At 40.9% G+C, this 12,838-nt stretch overlaps 1 protein-coding gene and 1 non-coding gene across 6 annotated transcripts in view; one reads left to right on the top strand and one right to left on the bottom strand.

Moving 5' to 3' along the window:
- LOC125996000 (zinc finger protein 585B-like) overlaps window positions 1-12,838 on the bottom strand; it is a 107,973-nt gene that overhangs the window by 75,793 nt on the left and 19,342 nt on the right. The window lies entirely within an intron of this gene.
- LOC125996874 (small nucleolar RNA SNORA22) lies at window positions 2,717-2,846 on the top strand. Its single transcript, XR_007491536.1, has one exon. It is a non-coding gene; the product is annotated as a small nucleolar RNA SNORA22 (small nucleolar RNA).

Genomic DNA, 12,838 nt, shown 5'->3' with positions numbered 1-12,838 from the left:
CTCCATCCCAAAAAACCTGGATATACATTCTTCTCCAATGTACATGGGTCATTCTCCAGGATAGACTACATGCTGACACATAAAACATAGCTCCACAAAATCAAGAGAATATAAATCTTGCAGGCTACCTTTGCTGACCACAGGCTCTAAAAATAGATGTGAACTACAAAAACACACAAAAGAAAAACTTTAACAATTGGAAATTAAACACCCTGCTACTGAGCAACCAGTGGGTCCGAGATGAGATCAAAAAGGAAATCAAAACTTTCCTGGAAACAAATAATAATGAAGACACAAACTGCCAGAATCTATGGGACACAGCAAAAAGTTCCTGAGAGGAAAATTTATAGCTTTACAAGCACACATCAGGAAGGAAGAAGGGGCATACTTGAGTAACTTAATGACACAGCTCAAAAAATTAGAAAATGACCAACGAAAGGAACTAAAAATAGGGAGACAGAAGGAAATAACAAAGTTGAAAGCAGAAATCAATGAAGTAGAAAACCAAAAAACAATCCGAAAGATCAACGAAAGCAGAAGTTAGTTCTTTGAAAAAATAAACAAGATTGATAGACCATTGGCAAAACTCACAAAGAAAGAAAGAGAGAAACCTCATAACCCATATTAGAAATGAAAAGGGGGAGATCACGACAGATATTGTAGAGATCCAAAGGGTAATCAAAGACTACTTTGAGAAACTATATGCTACTAAACATGAGAACCTAGAAGAAATGGAAAAATTCTTGGACACTTATAACCTTCCACAGTTAAGTAAGGAGGATGTAACATATCTACACACCCCCATCACTACTGAGGAAATTGAAACTGTAATCAAACATCTGCCCAAAAAGAAAAGCCCAGGCCCAGATGGATTTCCTAATGAATTCTTTCAAATCTTTCAATCTTCCATGAAATTGAAAAAACGGTAACACTCCTAAACAGCTTTTATGAAGCCAATATCACCTTGATACCAAAACCAGACAGAGATGCTGCCAAAAAAGAAAATTACAGACCAATATCCCCGATGAATACAGATGCAAAGATCTTCAACAAAATCCTAGCAAATAGGATCCAATGCATCATCAAGAAGATCATACACTATGACCAAGTAGGTTTCATCCCAGGAATGCAAGAATGGTTTAACATCCGTAAATCTATCAACATAATACACAACATCAACAACAAGTGTGGGGAGCCTAGCTGATGGAACCTAGAACAAAGGTGCCTCAGAAATCCCTGACCTTGTTACCCACGTGACCAGAGGCATCCATACCCTGAGGACAAAGGAAATAGACAAACACTAAAGTAAATTCAAAGCAGCCCAATACATCCAGCCAGAAGGAAAATTATAGAGCAACTTGCCTTTGTATTAGCAAAAGATTATTATGTTTACAGCTGATGTTTTTATTTATGCTTGCTGAGTAAAATTTATAAGACCCTGTTTGGATCTTGTACTTTCAGTGTAAACTTGTGCTTCCAGTACAAAAATGTGCTCAGGTCTACCTCTTTACCCCTCCCTATTACCTGCCCCCAGCTTATGCTAATGAGTGCTTGCAATTGTAATTGGTGGAAAACCTGTAACACCCCCTGATGTATTTCACCCTTAAAAGCTGATCTCCTCGGCAAAAAATCCCTTTTGAACAGTGAGAGTTGTCTTGAGGATTTTTCTTACTAACTTCTCAAGTTTTCTTCACAGATCGGACCTGCTCGAGTAAACCCAGGAATTACTAACGACCCTCGTTCCCACACCCCCGCGGGTGGGGTCCCCCACCGAAGGTTGCAGTGGCACCTCACATGGAAGCTCGAGTTACAGATCACCGATCGGACGGCAGAGCGACAAATCCGGAGCTAATTTATGTCAGGTAAATCAAGGTGACATAAAATTAGTCAGTCTAATACCTAGATGAAAACCGCCGTCCCATTACAGTCCCAGAGTAAAAATGGGGACCAGCCCAAGTAGAGGGGTGAAAATTATTATAGATATAAAAGAGGAACTTAGAAGTAGAAAGATTAAAAGTTAAAGAGGCTTGTTGAAATTTTTGGATCTGCTCAAAAGCATTATTGTTAAGTCAAATCTTGACCCTGAGAGCTTGCAGATTGTGAAAAATGCACAGGAGCATTTAAAAATGGCCTCCTGTGCCGGCTCCCAAGGCAGTTCTTTTGTTGATCTCTCCAAAGGAAACTCAGAAACTTCTCCCTCCCACCCCTCCTCTCTTACTGAAAAAAAAAATAGTGCTCTCTACCAGCGTTTACCCCTCCCTTCGAGCTGTTGCCTCAGCTCCTCCAGACGCAAAACAAACTGTTGCTGCTTTCCCCGCCCTCCTGGCCAGGCTGCCTCTACAGCGACCAACGCATAGGGCGGACTTTCTAGCCTGCTCCAGTTTGCTGCCAGAGCCCCCCACCCCAGCCCTTCCGGCTGAGGGCGTCGTGGCGGCCGCCCCAGTCCCCAATGCTCCCATAGATGGCACAAAGCCTCCAGAGCACCCCATTCATAAACAGCTATCCTTTCAAAATGCCAATGATACCTGCAAAAAATTTTAAGAGGCAACCTCCAAAGAAAAACCTTTTGGTGTTTTAAAATTTAAACGGACACACAAGTATTAAAATCTGAGTCTTTTATATTTCTATTAGAAAATTAATTTTGATTCTTAAGGTATTTAAAAAATTATGTGAAAAATGATGTGGTTAACCTTTTTAAATAATATAGTTAATTTTATTGCGCAGTTAACACCCAAGTGTGCTTCATAATACCCTTAGTTTTAATTTTGTGCTACAGCAATGGTTGTTCTTTACCTTTGCATTACAACAACTATCCTTTTAAGTGTATTCAGAAAGTCAGCACATTATACAAATCTGTACATTTGTGTCAAAGTGAAGAAATCTAGTATTGATGAAAAAAATATATATTTAATTTTATGAGTAATATTATAAAAGTAACTAAATTTTATAAGCAAATTAACAAGTATCAAATATAATTTTGGTCCTAAGTTCTAGGTGTGGAAATGCATCAGATATCTTTAACTATATTTTATAATGTCTAAACATCTTGTTAATTTGGTATATAATTTTTACAAATTATTCACTTAAAGTCTTCATAGTAGGAACAGTTGTTTGTTAAAAATTTTAACACTTTATTTCAGCTGCCTTACTGTTTTCCTGTTAAACTAATTTAAAGAAAACCTGTTCATTTACAGCAAATGATATCATACTTCAGAGTGGAGACTCCTTCTACAGTGCTCATTAACCATTTTACTTAACAATTTTTTTAACTGCTTACATTTTACTTCATGTTTTAAACTTCAAATTAGGATTGTTTTAAAAATGTTTGTTGCTAAATCTAAACCTTAAAATTTATTTTCAGCAAAGTTCCACTCCAGCTACATTAAGTACTTCAAAAAACTAAAAGTTTTTCTACAAAATTTTTTTTCTTACAAACATGCTGGCTAAATATTTAAAAGCGCTTGTTAATTTTTCTAATGCAAGTGTTGAGTCAACCCTTTTGTCTGTTCATGTGTGTGTTGTGATGAATGAAAGTGGCCACAATGTTGTGTTTAGTGTTGTTTTGTTTTGTCTGTTTATTTGTTATTTCTACATTTCATGACAAATACAAATTTTAAAGCCTTATCCATTTTTGAAATTTCAATTAATTTTTTTAACCTGGTTCAGTCTAGTCATCTGACAGACTGTGGCATCCTGCTAAAAATCATGTGTTAAGCTAGCTTTGTCCTGACAGCATGGCAGAAAGTGTAGGGGATGGTAAACCCCAGATTTCTCAATGGCCATCGGGGATAACTTTTCCCTGGATAATTTCTGGACTTTGCAATCACCCAGCTTTCCTGCTATGTGTAAGTTAAGGCCTAAAGAATATAGATTTGTGGCTAGAGAATAGCATCTAGCTTTAAGATAACTAAGAAGTTCAAGAAAAATCATTTAGGTTCACTTTAAAAGTTTTCTGAAAAATTGGCAATTGTTAATTATAAATTTTTTTATGCTGAAGTCTGACAGAGGTCAGATAACATTCCCGTGGTATTCGAAAATAATTTGTGTAATGTAAATTGCTAGTGTCTTCTGCCTGTAAACCCAGGCTAGAAGACTAAGTAAATTCCTATTTTTTATATGAAGAATTAAATTCATGGAAAATTGAATAGCAAAAAAAAAAAAAAAAAAAAAAAAAGCCTCCAAGTAACCATTTTACCTCCTGCCAAGCTCTTTCCTTATAGACCTCCTGCAGCCTCCTGCAGTCCTGTCTTCATCCACTTCAAAAGAGCCTGTCACCCCTCCTGCTAGCCCGCCATTCCTGCGGATCTGTTTCTGACTGACTCTGCCTAAGGACAATGCTGGATTTGATACTCCGCCTGGCTGCCCTTGATGCCCACTGCCACCAACCACCTCCGTCGCATCAAGGCTTAACTTTAAAACAGGTCACAGGCATGGGACTTTGCTTACTCGGACCATATATGCGCCCCCCCTGTCCAACCATCAGACATTTGCGATCAAACCATTGTGGTTAACAACTCCATCTTCATTAATTGGTTTGCTCCACTGGACTTTCTCCCCATATTGTTACTGAAATGTTTCTTGCTTATCATGACTATTAGCTTTGTTAATGCCTAGATTAACCATGAAACCTGTTGATCCAGCTTCCACCTTGAACCTCATCCTGCAGATGGTCAACGCCTCCACCATCACCGACCCCGCCTACCAACAGTGCTAGATCTGCTATTCATCTCAACCACCCTTCTGCCTTGGTGACCCTTTGCCTGTCTCCAACCCCTTCGCTCTGCACTGCAGCCCCGAGCCTCACTTCGGCATCACCTTGGGACAGGTGGTGGGACTTGAACTTTGCCTTCTGGGCCCCAATATGCTTTTCCCTATTCTCCTTATTGAAAATTGTAATCAAATTCTTGTCCTTAATTCCTCCTTTTAGTTCATGATTGCCCCCAATTTAACGTTTTTTTTTTGCCTGTTTCACTGGTTTATCTCCCCCATTGTTTCACATTTGTTTCTTTAGTCCAAGGACTGTGTTTTGGTTGTTTTAATGCTTAAATTGACTGTTAGACTAAAAATTGCTTTATTACCTCTTAGATATAACTTTGTGTCTCTCTCCCACTGCAGTAGAAATCAGACACTGTCTTCACCCTAACCTTATTGATAGGCCTGGGTGTTATTGGTGTGGGCACAGAAATTTATTCATTGGTTCATACTCTAGAATCTGTTAATGCCTTATAACTGTTGTTAGAAATGTTTACAAACTTAAAAGAAGTTTACACTACTTAACGCACTGTTGAATCCCTAGCAGAGATAGTGCAGAAAAACCGCCATGGTTTAAATTTGGCATTTTTTTTGAGGGAGGGGGGAATTTGTGTCATCCTTAAAGTAGAATGTTGCTTTTTAAAAATAAACTCGGCTTAGTTAAAGGTAGCATTAGACCTGTGGAAGAAAGTCTAGAGGATAGAAATAGACAGAGGGATTAAGATGAGTCCTGATATAAAATTGGTCCTCTACCTCATCCTGGCTGTCCAAGCTGCTGCCTAATTTGGTCCTTTCATTGGTCCTTTTTTGCTACTTTTTCCTTTGGCCCCTAGGCATTCCATCGCCTCACAAGTTTTGTTAAGAATCAGGTTGATGAGGTTGCCCTAACGTTCAGTGTAGGTCCAATATCAGTGGCTCTCTTAAATGCACCCCGTAGGACATGAAGCTATGGATAAACCTACGCTTCAACCTCTGAGCTTTAAGGAGTTTTGAGTATCTGGCTAAACGCCCTCGCTTGCTCTGCTTCAGGCTGTGGAGATAGCTTGGTGCCAGAGTCTAGGTGCAAACATGGCATTCCTAATATTTTGAGCGCAAAAACTTTTAATTTGGTCTCTTATTGCCATGTCCAGAACTGGAAGCCCATCAAAGTAACCTAAGACAGGCACTGCACCCATTTTGCTCCTTTTCTTTTATTATTACAGAGAAGGGGGAACTATGGGGAGCCTAGCTAATGGAACCTAGAACAAAGGTGCCTCAGAAATCCCTGACCTTGTTACCCACGTGACCAGAGGCATCTATGCCCTGAGGACAAAGGAAATAGACAAACACTAAAGTAAATTCAAAGCAGCCCAATACATCCAGCCAGAAAGAAAATTATAGAGCAACTTGCCTTTGTGTTAGCAAAAGATTATTATGTTTACAGCTGATGTTTTTATTTATGCTTGCTGAGTAAAATTTATAAGACCCTGTTTGGATCTTGTACTTTCAGTGTAAACTTGTGCTTTCAGTACAAACATGTGCCTAGGTCTACCCCTCCCTATTACCTGCCCCCAGCTTATGCTAATGAGTGCTTGCAATTGTAATTGGTGGAAAACCTGTAACACCCCCTGATGTATTTCGCCCTTAAAAGCTGATCTCCTCAGCAATAAATCCCTTTTGAACAGTGAGAGTTGTCTTGAGGATTTTTCTTACTAACTTCTCAAGTTTTCTTCACAGATCGGACCTGCTCAAGTAAACCCAGAAATTACTAGCGACCCTCGTTCCCACACCCCCGCGGGTCGGGGATCCCCCACCGAAGGTTGCAAACAAGAACAATAAAAACCACATGATCATATCAATAGATGCAGAGAAAGTGTTTGATAAGGTCCAACACCCATTCTTGATAAAAACTCTCAGCAAGATGGGAATGAACGGAACCTTTCTCAATCTAGTTGAAGCCATTTATCACAAGCCAATGGCAAATATTATCCTCAATGGAGAAAAACTAAAAGCCTTTCCTCTAAATTCTGGTACAAGACAAGGTTGTCCACTCTCACCACTCCTCTTTAACATAGTACTGGAAGTGCTTGCTATAGCGATCAGGCAAGAAAAAGATATCAAGGGAATCCAGATATCACAAAGAGTGGTGAGTGCAATTATAGAAATAACTACACAGATAAGAGAAGGATGTCAAGAAGGCAATCCTATTCACATTAGTGCCACACAAACTCAAATATCTTGGAGTCAACTTGACCAAAGAAAACTATAAAGCCCTGCTCCAAGAAATAAGAGAGGACACATGGAAATAGAAACACATACCCTGCTCATGGATTGGCAGGATTAACATCATCTAATGGTAATACTCCCCAAAGCATTATACAGATTTAATGCGATCCCCTTAAAAATACCCATGACATTCTTCAAAGAAGTGGATCAAACACTTATGAAGTTCATCTGGAACAATAAACACCCTCAAATAGCTAAAGCACTCCTAGGGAAAAGGAAAATGGGAGGCATTACTTTCCTCAACTTTAAACTGTACTACAAAGCAATAGTTATCAAAACAGCATGGTATTGGAATAAAGACAGACGCTCATATCAGTGGAATAGGCTTGCGTTCTCAGACAATGTTCCCCAGATATACAATAGCCTAATTTTTCACAAAGGAGCAAGAAATCCTAAGTGGAGCAGGGAAAACCTCTTCAACAAGTGATGCTGGCAGAACTGGTTAGCCACTTGCAAAAAAGTGAACATAGACCCCCAGTTAATATCATGTACGAAGGTAAAATTTAAATGTATTAAAGACCTCAATACCAGACCTAATACCATAAGGTATATAGAACAACACATCGGTAAAACACTCCATGACATTGAGACTAATATCATCTTCAAGGAGGAAACTGCACTTTCCAAACAAGTGGAAACAGAGATCAACAGATGGGAATACATTAAGCTGAGAAGCTTCTGCACCTCAAAAGAAATAGTGCCCAGGATACAAGAGCCACCCACCAAGTGGGAGAAACTATTCACCCAACACCCATCAGATAAGGGGCTAATATCCAAAATATACAGGGCACTGACAGAACTTTACAAGAAAAAAACATCTAATCCCATCAAAAAATGAGAAGATATGAACATTTTGATAAAAAAAAAAAGAAATACAAATGGCCGAAAGGCACATAAAAAATGCTCCTCATCACTAATCATCAGGGAGATGCAAATCAAAACAACGATAAGATACCATCTCACACCACAGAGATTGGCATACATCACAAAGAATGAGAACAATCAGTGCTGGCGGGGATGTGGAGAGAAAGGAACTCTTAACCACTGCTGGTGGGAATGCCGTCTAGTCCAACCTCTATGGAAAGCGATATGGAGATTCCTCCAAAATCTGGAAATTGAGCTCCCATTTGACCCAGCTATTTTACTCCTAGTGATATACCCTAAGAACACAAGAATACAACATGAAAACCCCTTCCTCACACCTTTATTTATTGCAGCACTATTCACAATAGCCAGGCTCTGGAAACAACCAAGATGCCCTTTAACAGACAAATGGCTAATGAAACCATGGTACATATACACAATGGAATATTATGCAGCCATCAGGAGAGATGAAGTCATGAAATTTCCCTATACATGGATGTACATGGAATCTATCATGCTGAGTGAAATAAGTCAGAGGGAGAGAGAAAGATGCAGAATAGTCTCACTCATCTACAGGTTTTAAGAAAAATAAAAGTCATTTTTGCAACAATCCTCAGAGTCAATGAGAGGAGGGCTGGAACTTCCAGCTCACTTCATGAAGCTCACCACAAAGAGTGGTGAGTGCAATTATAGAAATAACTACACAGAGAACTACCATAATCATGTGAATGAATGAGGGAACTGGAAAGCCTGTCTGAAGTACAGGTGCTGGTGGGGTGGGATGAAGGAAGATTTGAGACATTGGTGGTGGGAAAGTTGCACTGGTGTGAAGGGGGTGTTCTCTACATGACTGAAACCTAATCACAATCATATTTGTAATCAAGATGTTTAAATAAAGAAAAAATTTAAAAAATAATTTTCAACTGAAAAAAAGAGTTTTGCTAGAGACCAACAGTCAGGCAGCACCATAAGCTATGGATTTTGTCCAACCTACGATGCCCCATATCAAAAGATATGGCGGTGATGTAGGGACAGAGGGTCACCTGCCATGCCCTTCCTTTGAATGTCCACTTCTATGTTTGTTTGAATAAATTAGAACATTTTTTATTTTGGGACATAATATTTGAGACACTCATCTAGTATGACTCACCAATGACCTCTGATAGTGCACAAGAGCTCATAACCCTGTTCCAGACACTGCACAGAGGAAAGTTTTGCCCAGAAAGGCAAGTCTGCAATGGTAGAGTCTCTACAGTTTGAGGGCCTGGAAGTCATGGTCAAGGTCTAATGTAGCAAGAAACAGTGTGTGTGTGGCAGTCAGTTCACAGCCCTGGTTCTGAACCTGAGATTTACAACTCACTCATTAACCCCATGGCCACGAGCTTGAGAGTCTTAAAAGGAGAGTGCGAATCAGGGAGATGCAAATCAAAACAATGATGAGATACCACCTCACTCCACAGAGAATGGCACACATCACAAAGAATGAGAATAAACAGTGTTGGTGGGGATGTGGAGAGAAAGGAACTCTTATCTACTGCTGGTGGGAATGCTGTCTAGTTCAACCTTTATGAAAAGCAATATGGAGATTCCTCCAAAAACTGGAAATCGAGCTCCCATACGATCCAGCTATACCACCCCTAGGAACATACCCTAGGAACACAAAAATACAATACAAAAACCCCTTCCTTACACCTATATTCATTGCAGCACTATTTACCATAGCAAGACTCTGGAAAGAACTAAGATGCCCTTCAACAGACAAATGACTAAAGAAACTGTGGTATATATACACAATGGAATATTATGCAGCTGTCAGGAGAGATGAAGTCATGAAATTTTCCTATACATGGATGTACATGGAATCTATTATGCTGAGTGAAATAAGTCAGAGAGAGAGAAAAAAATGCAGAAGGGTCTCACTCATCTATGGGTTTTAAAAAAAATGAAAGACATTCTTGCAATAATAATTTTCAGACACAAAAGAGAAAAGAGCTGGAAGTTCCAGCTCATCTCAGGAAGCTCACCACAAAGAGTGATGAGTTTAGTTAGAGAAATAACTACATTTCGAACTGTCCTAATAATGAGAATGTATGAGGGAAAAGGAAAGCCTGTCTAGAGTACAGGCGGGGGTCGGGTGGGAGGAGGGAGATTTGGGACACCGGTGATGGGAAAGTTGACCTGGTGATGGGTGGTGTCCTTTACATGACTGAAACCCAAACACAATCATGTATGTAATCAAGGTGTTTAATTAAAAAAAAAAAGAAAAGAAAAGAAAGTTAAAAGAGCAACTTATAAATAATATTAAATACTCAAAAAAAAAAAAAAGAAGAGTGCGAATCCTAAGAGGTGGAGGCACAAGTAAGTATCTGGGGGCTCAAGACAGGGAATTTGTAGGTGACAGATGGCCCCAGGTGTTGCCTGTTTTGTGCCTGGGAGTCTGTACTGCATCCCCTTCTCTGACTGGGATCCTGATGCCCCTGTAGCCTGTGCTAACTCACAGCCTTGTGCACCCATGTGGAAGTTCTGAAGAAAAGTGCTCAGTTACATAATATGAGGACAAATAAAGCAACATGCTTCACTGTTTAATCACCTTCCAGCATCCCCGGCCACCTCCATGCAACTGGACACAGAAAAGGTGCAGCTGGACCAATAGATGGTGCTGCAGAAACAACTCTTGACTAGCTGTAGTTGAGAGGATTCAGAAAAATGCAGATATAGAGAAAATACTAAAGAGCTGAGAGGCTATGGTCTCCTTCCCTACTGCCTAATCTCACTCACATTTAGGTCTCCTTGAACTACAGAGGAGGAGAATCAGGTGCTCTAATTATAGATAAACACAATGCTGAAACCAGAGAGTTCAGAGTTCCCCGGGGGGGGGGGGGCAAGATTTCCCTTTGGAGGCTCAAGAGCTGAGGCACTAACAGGTCCTGCTGAAGAAGAATACTGTTCCACCTCCCTGAGTTGTCTGATCCCTGGGGCTCCCCAACAACAAAGGAGATTGTAGTATAGGAGGCAGTGGGAATAGTGAGAATGGTGGGAAAGATAAAAAGAGCATCAAGAAACTGAATTGTCCAGGCGCCCTGAGAGAGAAGCTCTAGTGAGTCACACACACCTTTCTATGGCTCCTGGGACACACCATCCTGTATCTTGGATTTCCTCCTCCAGTTTTCTCCACTTCCAACCTACTGCACTTCATTTAATAGGATGCAGAGATGGTGAAGTGTCAGTGATTGTCTAGAGTGACCATAGATAAACTAGGCATGCCATGAAAAATGGCCAAAGAAAAGACAAAAAAAGACCACACACGTGACAGAGACAGAGGGCAGGATTGGCCTCCTTTGTCTCATGCCAATTTTGAGAGAGCTTTCTTGCACCTAAAGACACTGGCAGATCCAGAAAGAACACTACGTTGAACACATGAATATTCTGTCTGAGTCTAACAAGATATTTGGCAACAAATTCCACATGGCCTTTGAGCAGGTTCACTGTGACCTGTGTCTGCTTAATTCAGGGAGTAGTTGGTGAATTCATTCAGCAAAGAAAGCTAAAGAGTGATGATTTTTTTTTTATGCTCAGGAGCTCAGAGTTCAGGCCAGAAATTGAACAGAGGTAAATTCTACTCAGTAGCAGCAGAGCCATTTGCCACCTCAGCCTTAAAACTCCAAGAATCTGGGGCTAGAGCAATAGCACAGCATTAAGGCATTTGCCATGCATTGCATGTGGCCAACATGGGAAGAACCCAGGTTCGAATCCCAACATCCCATATGGTCCCCCGAGCCTGTGAGCCTGCCAGGAGCAACTTCTGAGCTCAGAGCTAGAAGTAAGCCCTGAGCACTGCTGGGTGTGACCCATTAAAAAAAAAAAAACTAAACCCCAAGAACCCTGTGAAGGGCGTGTCATTCCCAAGAAAACCCCAAATGCTCATCCATTCTTAGTTCTTACCCACAGACAGAAGTTAAAACCTGAGAACAAGGAAGAGATAGCATGGAGGTAGGTCATTTGCCTTGCATGCAGAAGGACGGTGATTTGAATCCCGGCATCCCATACGGTCCCCAGAACCTGCCAAGAGCAATTTCTGAGTGTAGAGCCAGGAGTAACCCCTGAGTGCTGCTGGGTGTAACCCCCCCCCAAAAGAAAAGAAGGTAGTGACTCCAGAAAACACTGAGGCAGCTGAGTCAATGAAGATGGTGGAGAAACATGAGCCTCCCAGAAACACAGATGCCAAGAGGACTCATTGAGTGAGATGCCCCTCATCTGTGCCCCTAGGATTTCCTCTTCTCAACTTGACTTCCCTTCTTCTGATGACTCTTAACTCTCATATTTCCCCTGGCATCCATGAACCAAACTGCACCCCCACTTTCTTAAATGCACATGTACCCAGTGAGAGCTCAGAGGAAAGTGTCCTTTCATGGCATCATCACAAGCTCATCCCATCCTACCTCTACTGCAGCCAACATTCTGCACCTTGACCTTAGTCCATCTAGAGAAAGCAGACAGGCTAGCACTCAAAGGAGAAAGCAGAGAACCTGTGTGTGGGCAGAGCAGGACACTCTCTCAGCTCTGGCTAGAGCAGACTGCTGCAGTTTCAGGGACCAAGAGGCAGACTATCCCCCAGAAAAACCATGGTTCCAAATGCTTCAGTCAGTCCTGATCTTAGTTCTATGTTTGACTTGTATTGCTTTTTAAATTCAACGGAGATTTAGATTCAACGGAGGTCAACCCCCCAAAATATCCTCAACTTTGTTAATTCTGGGTCTCCTGATGCCTCAGGAAAGGGGAGTACATTAGAGGACTATGTAGAGTCACTGAGTCACCCAGGATCTGCATGAGAAAAGGCCAAAGGAAAGACAATAAGTCCTGATGCTTGGCAGATGCAGAGGAGGGCCTGGCAGAAGCCCTCTCAAGCCCAAGTAAAGAGAGAACTTTCTGGCAGCTCAAGAGACAGCTGAAGCAGCTG

This window comes from Suncus etruscus, chromosome 18, assembly GCF_024139225.1.
Source record: "Suncus etruscus isolate mSunEtr1 chromosome 18, mSunEtr1.pri.cur, whole genome shotgun sequence".
NCBI lineage: Eukaryota > Metazoa > Chordata > Mammalia > Eulipotyphla > Soricidae > Suncus > Suncus etruscus.
Note: the sequence above shows the minus strand (reverse complement) of the source record. Positions and strands in the feature narration are given on the sequence as shown.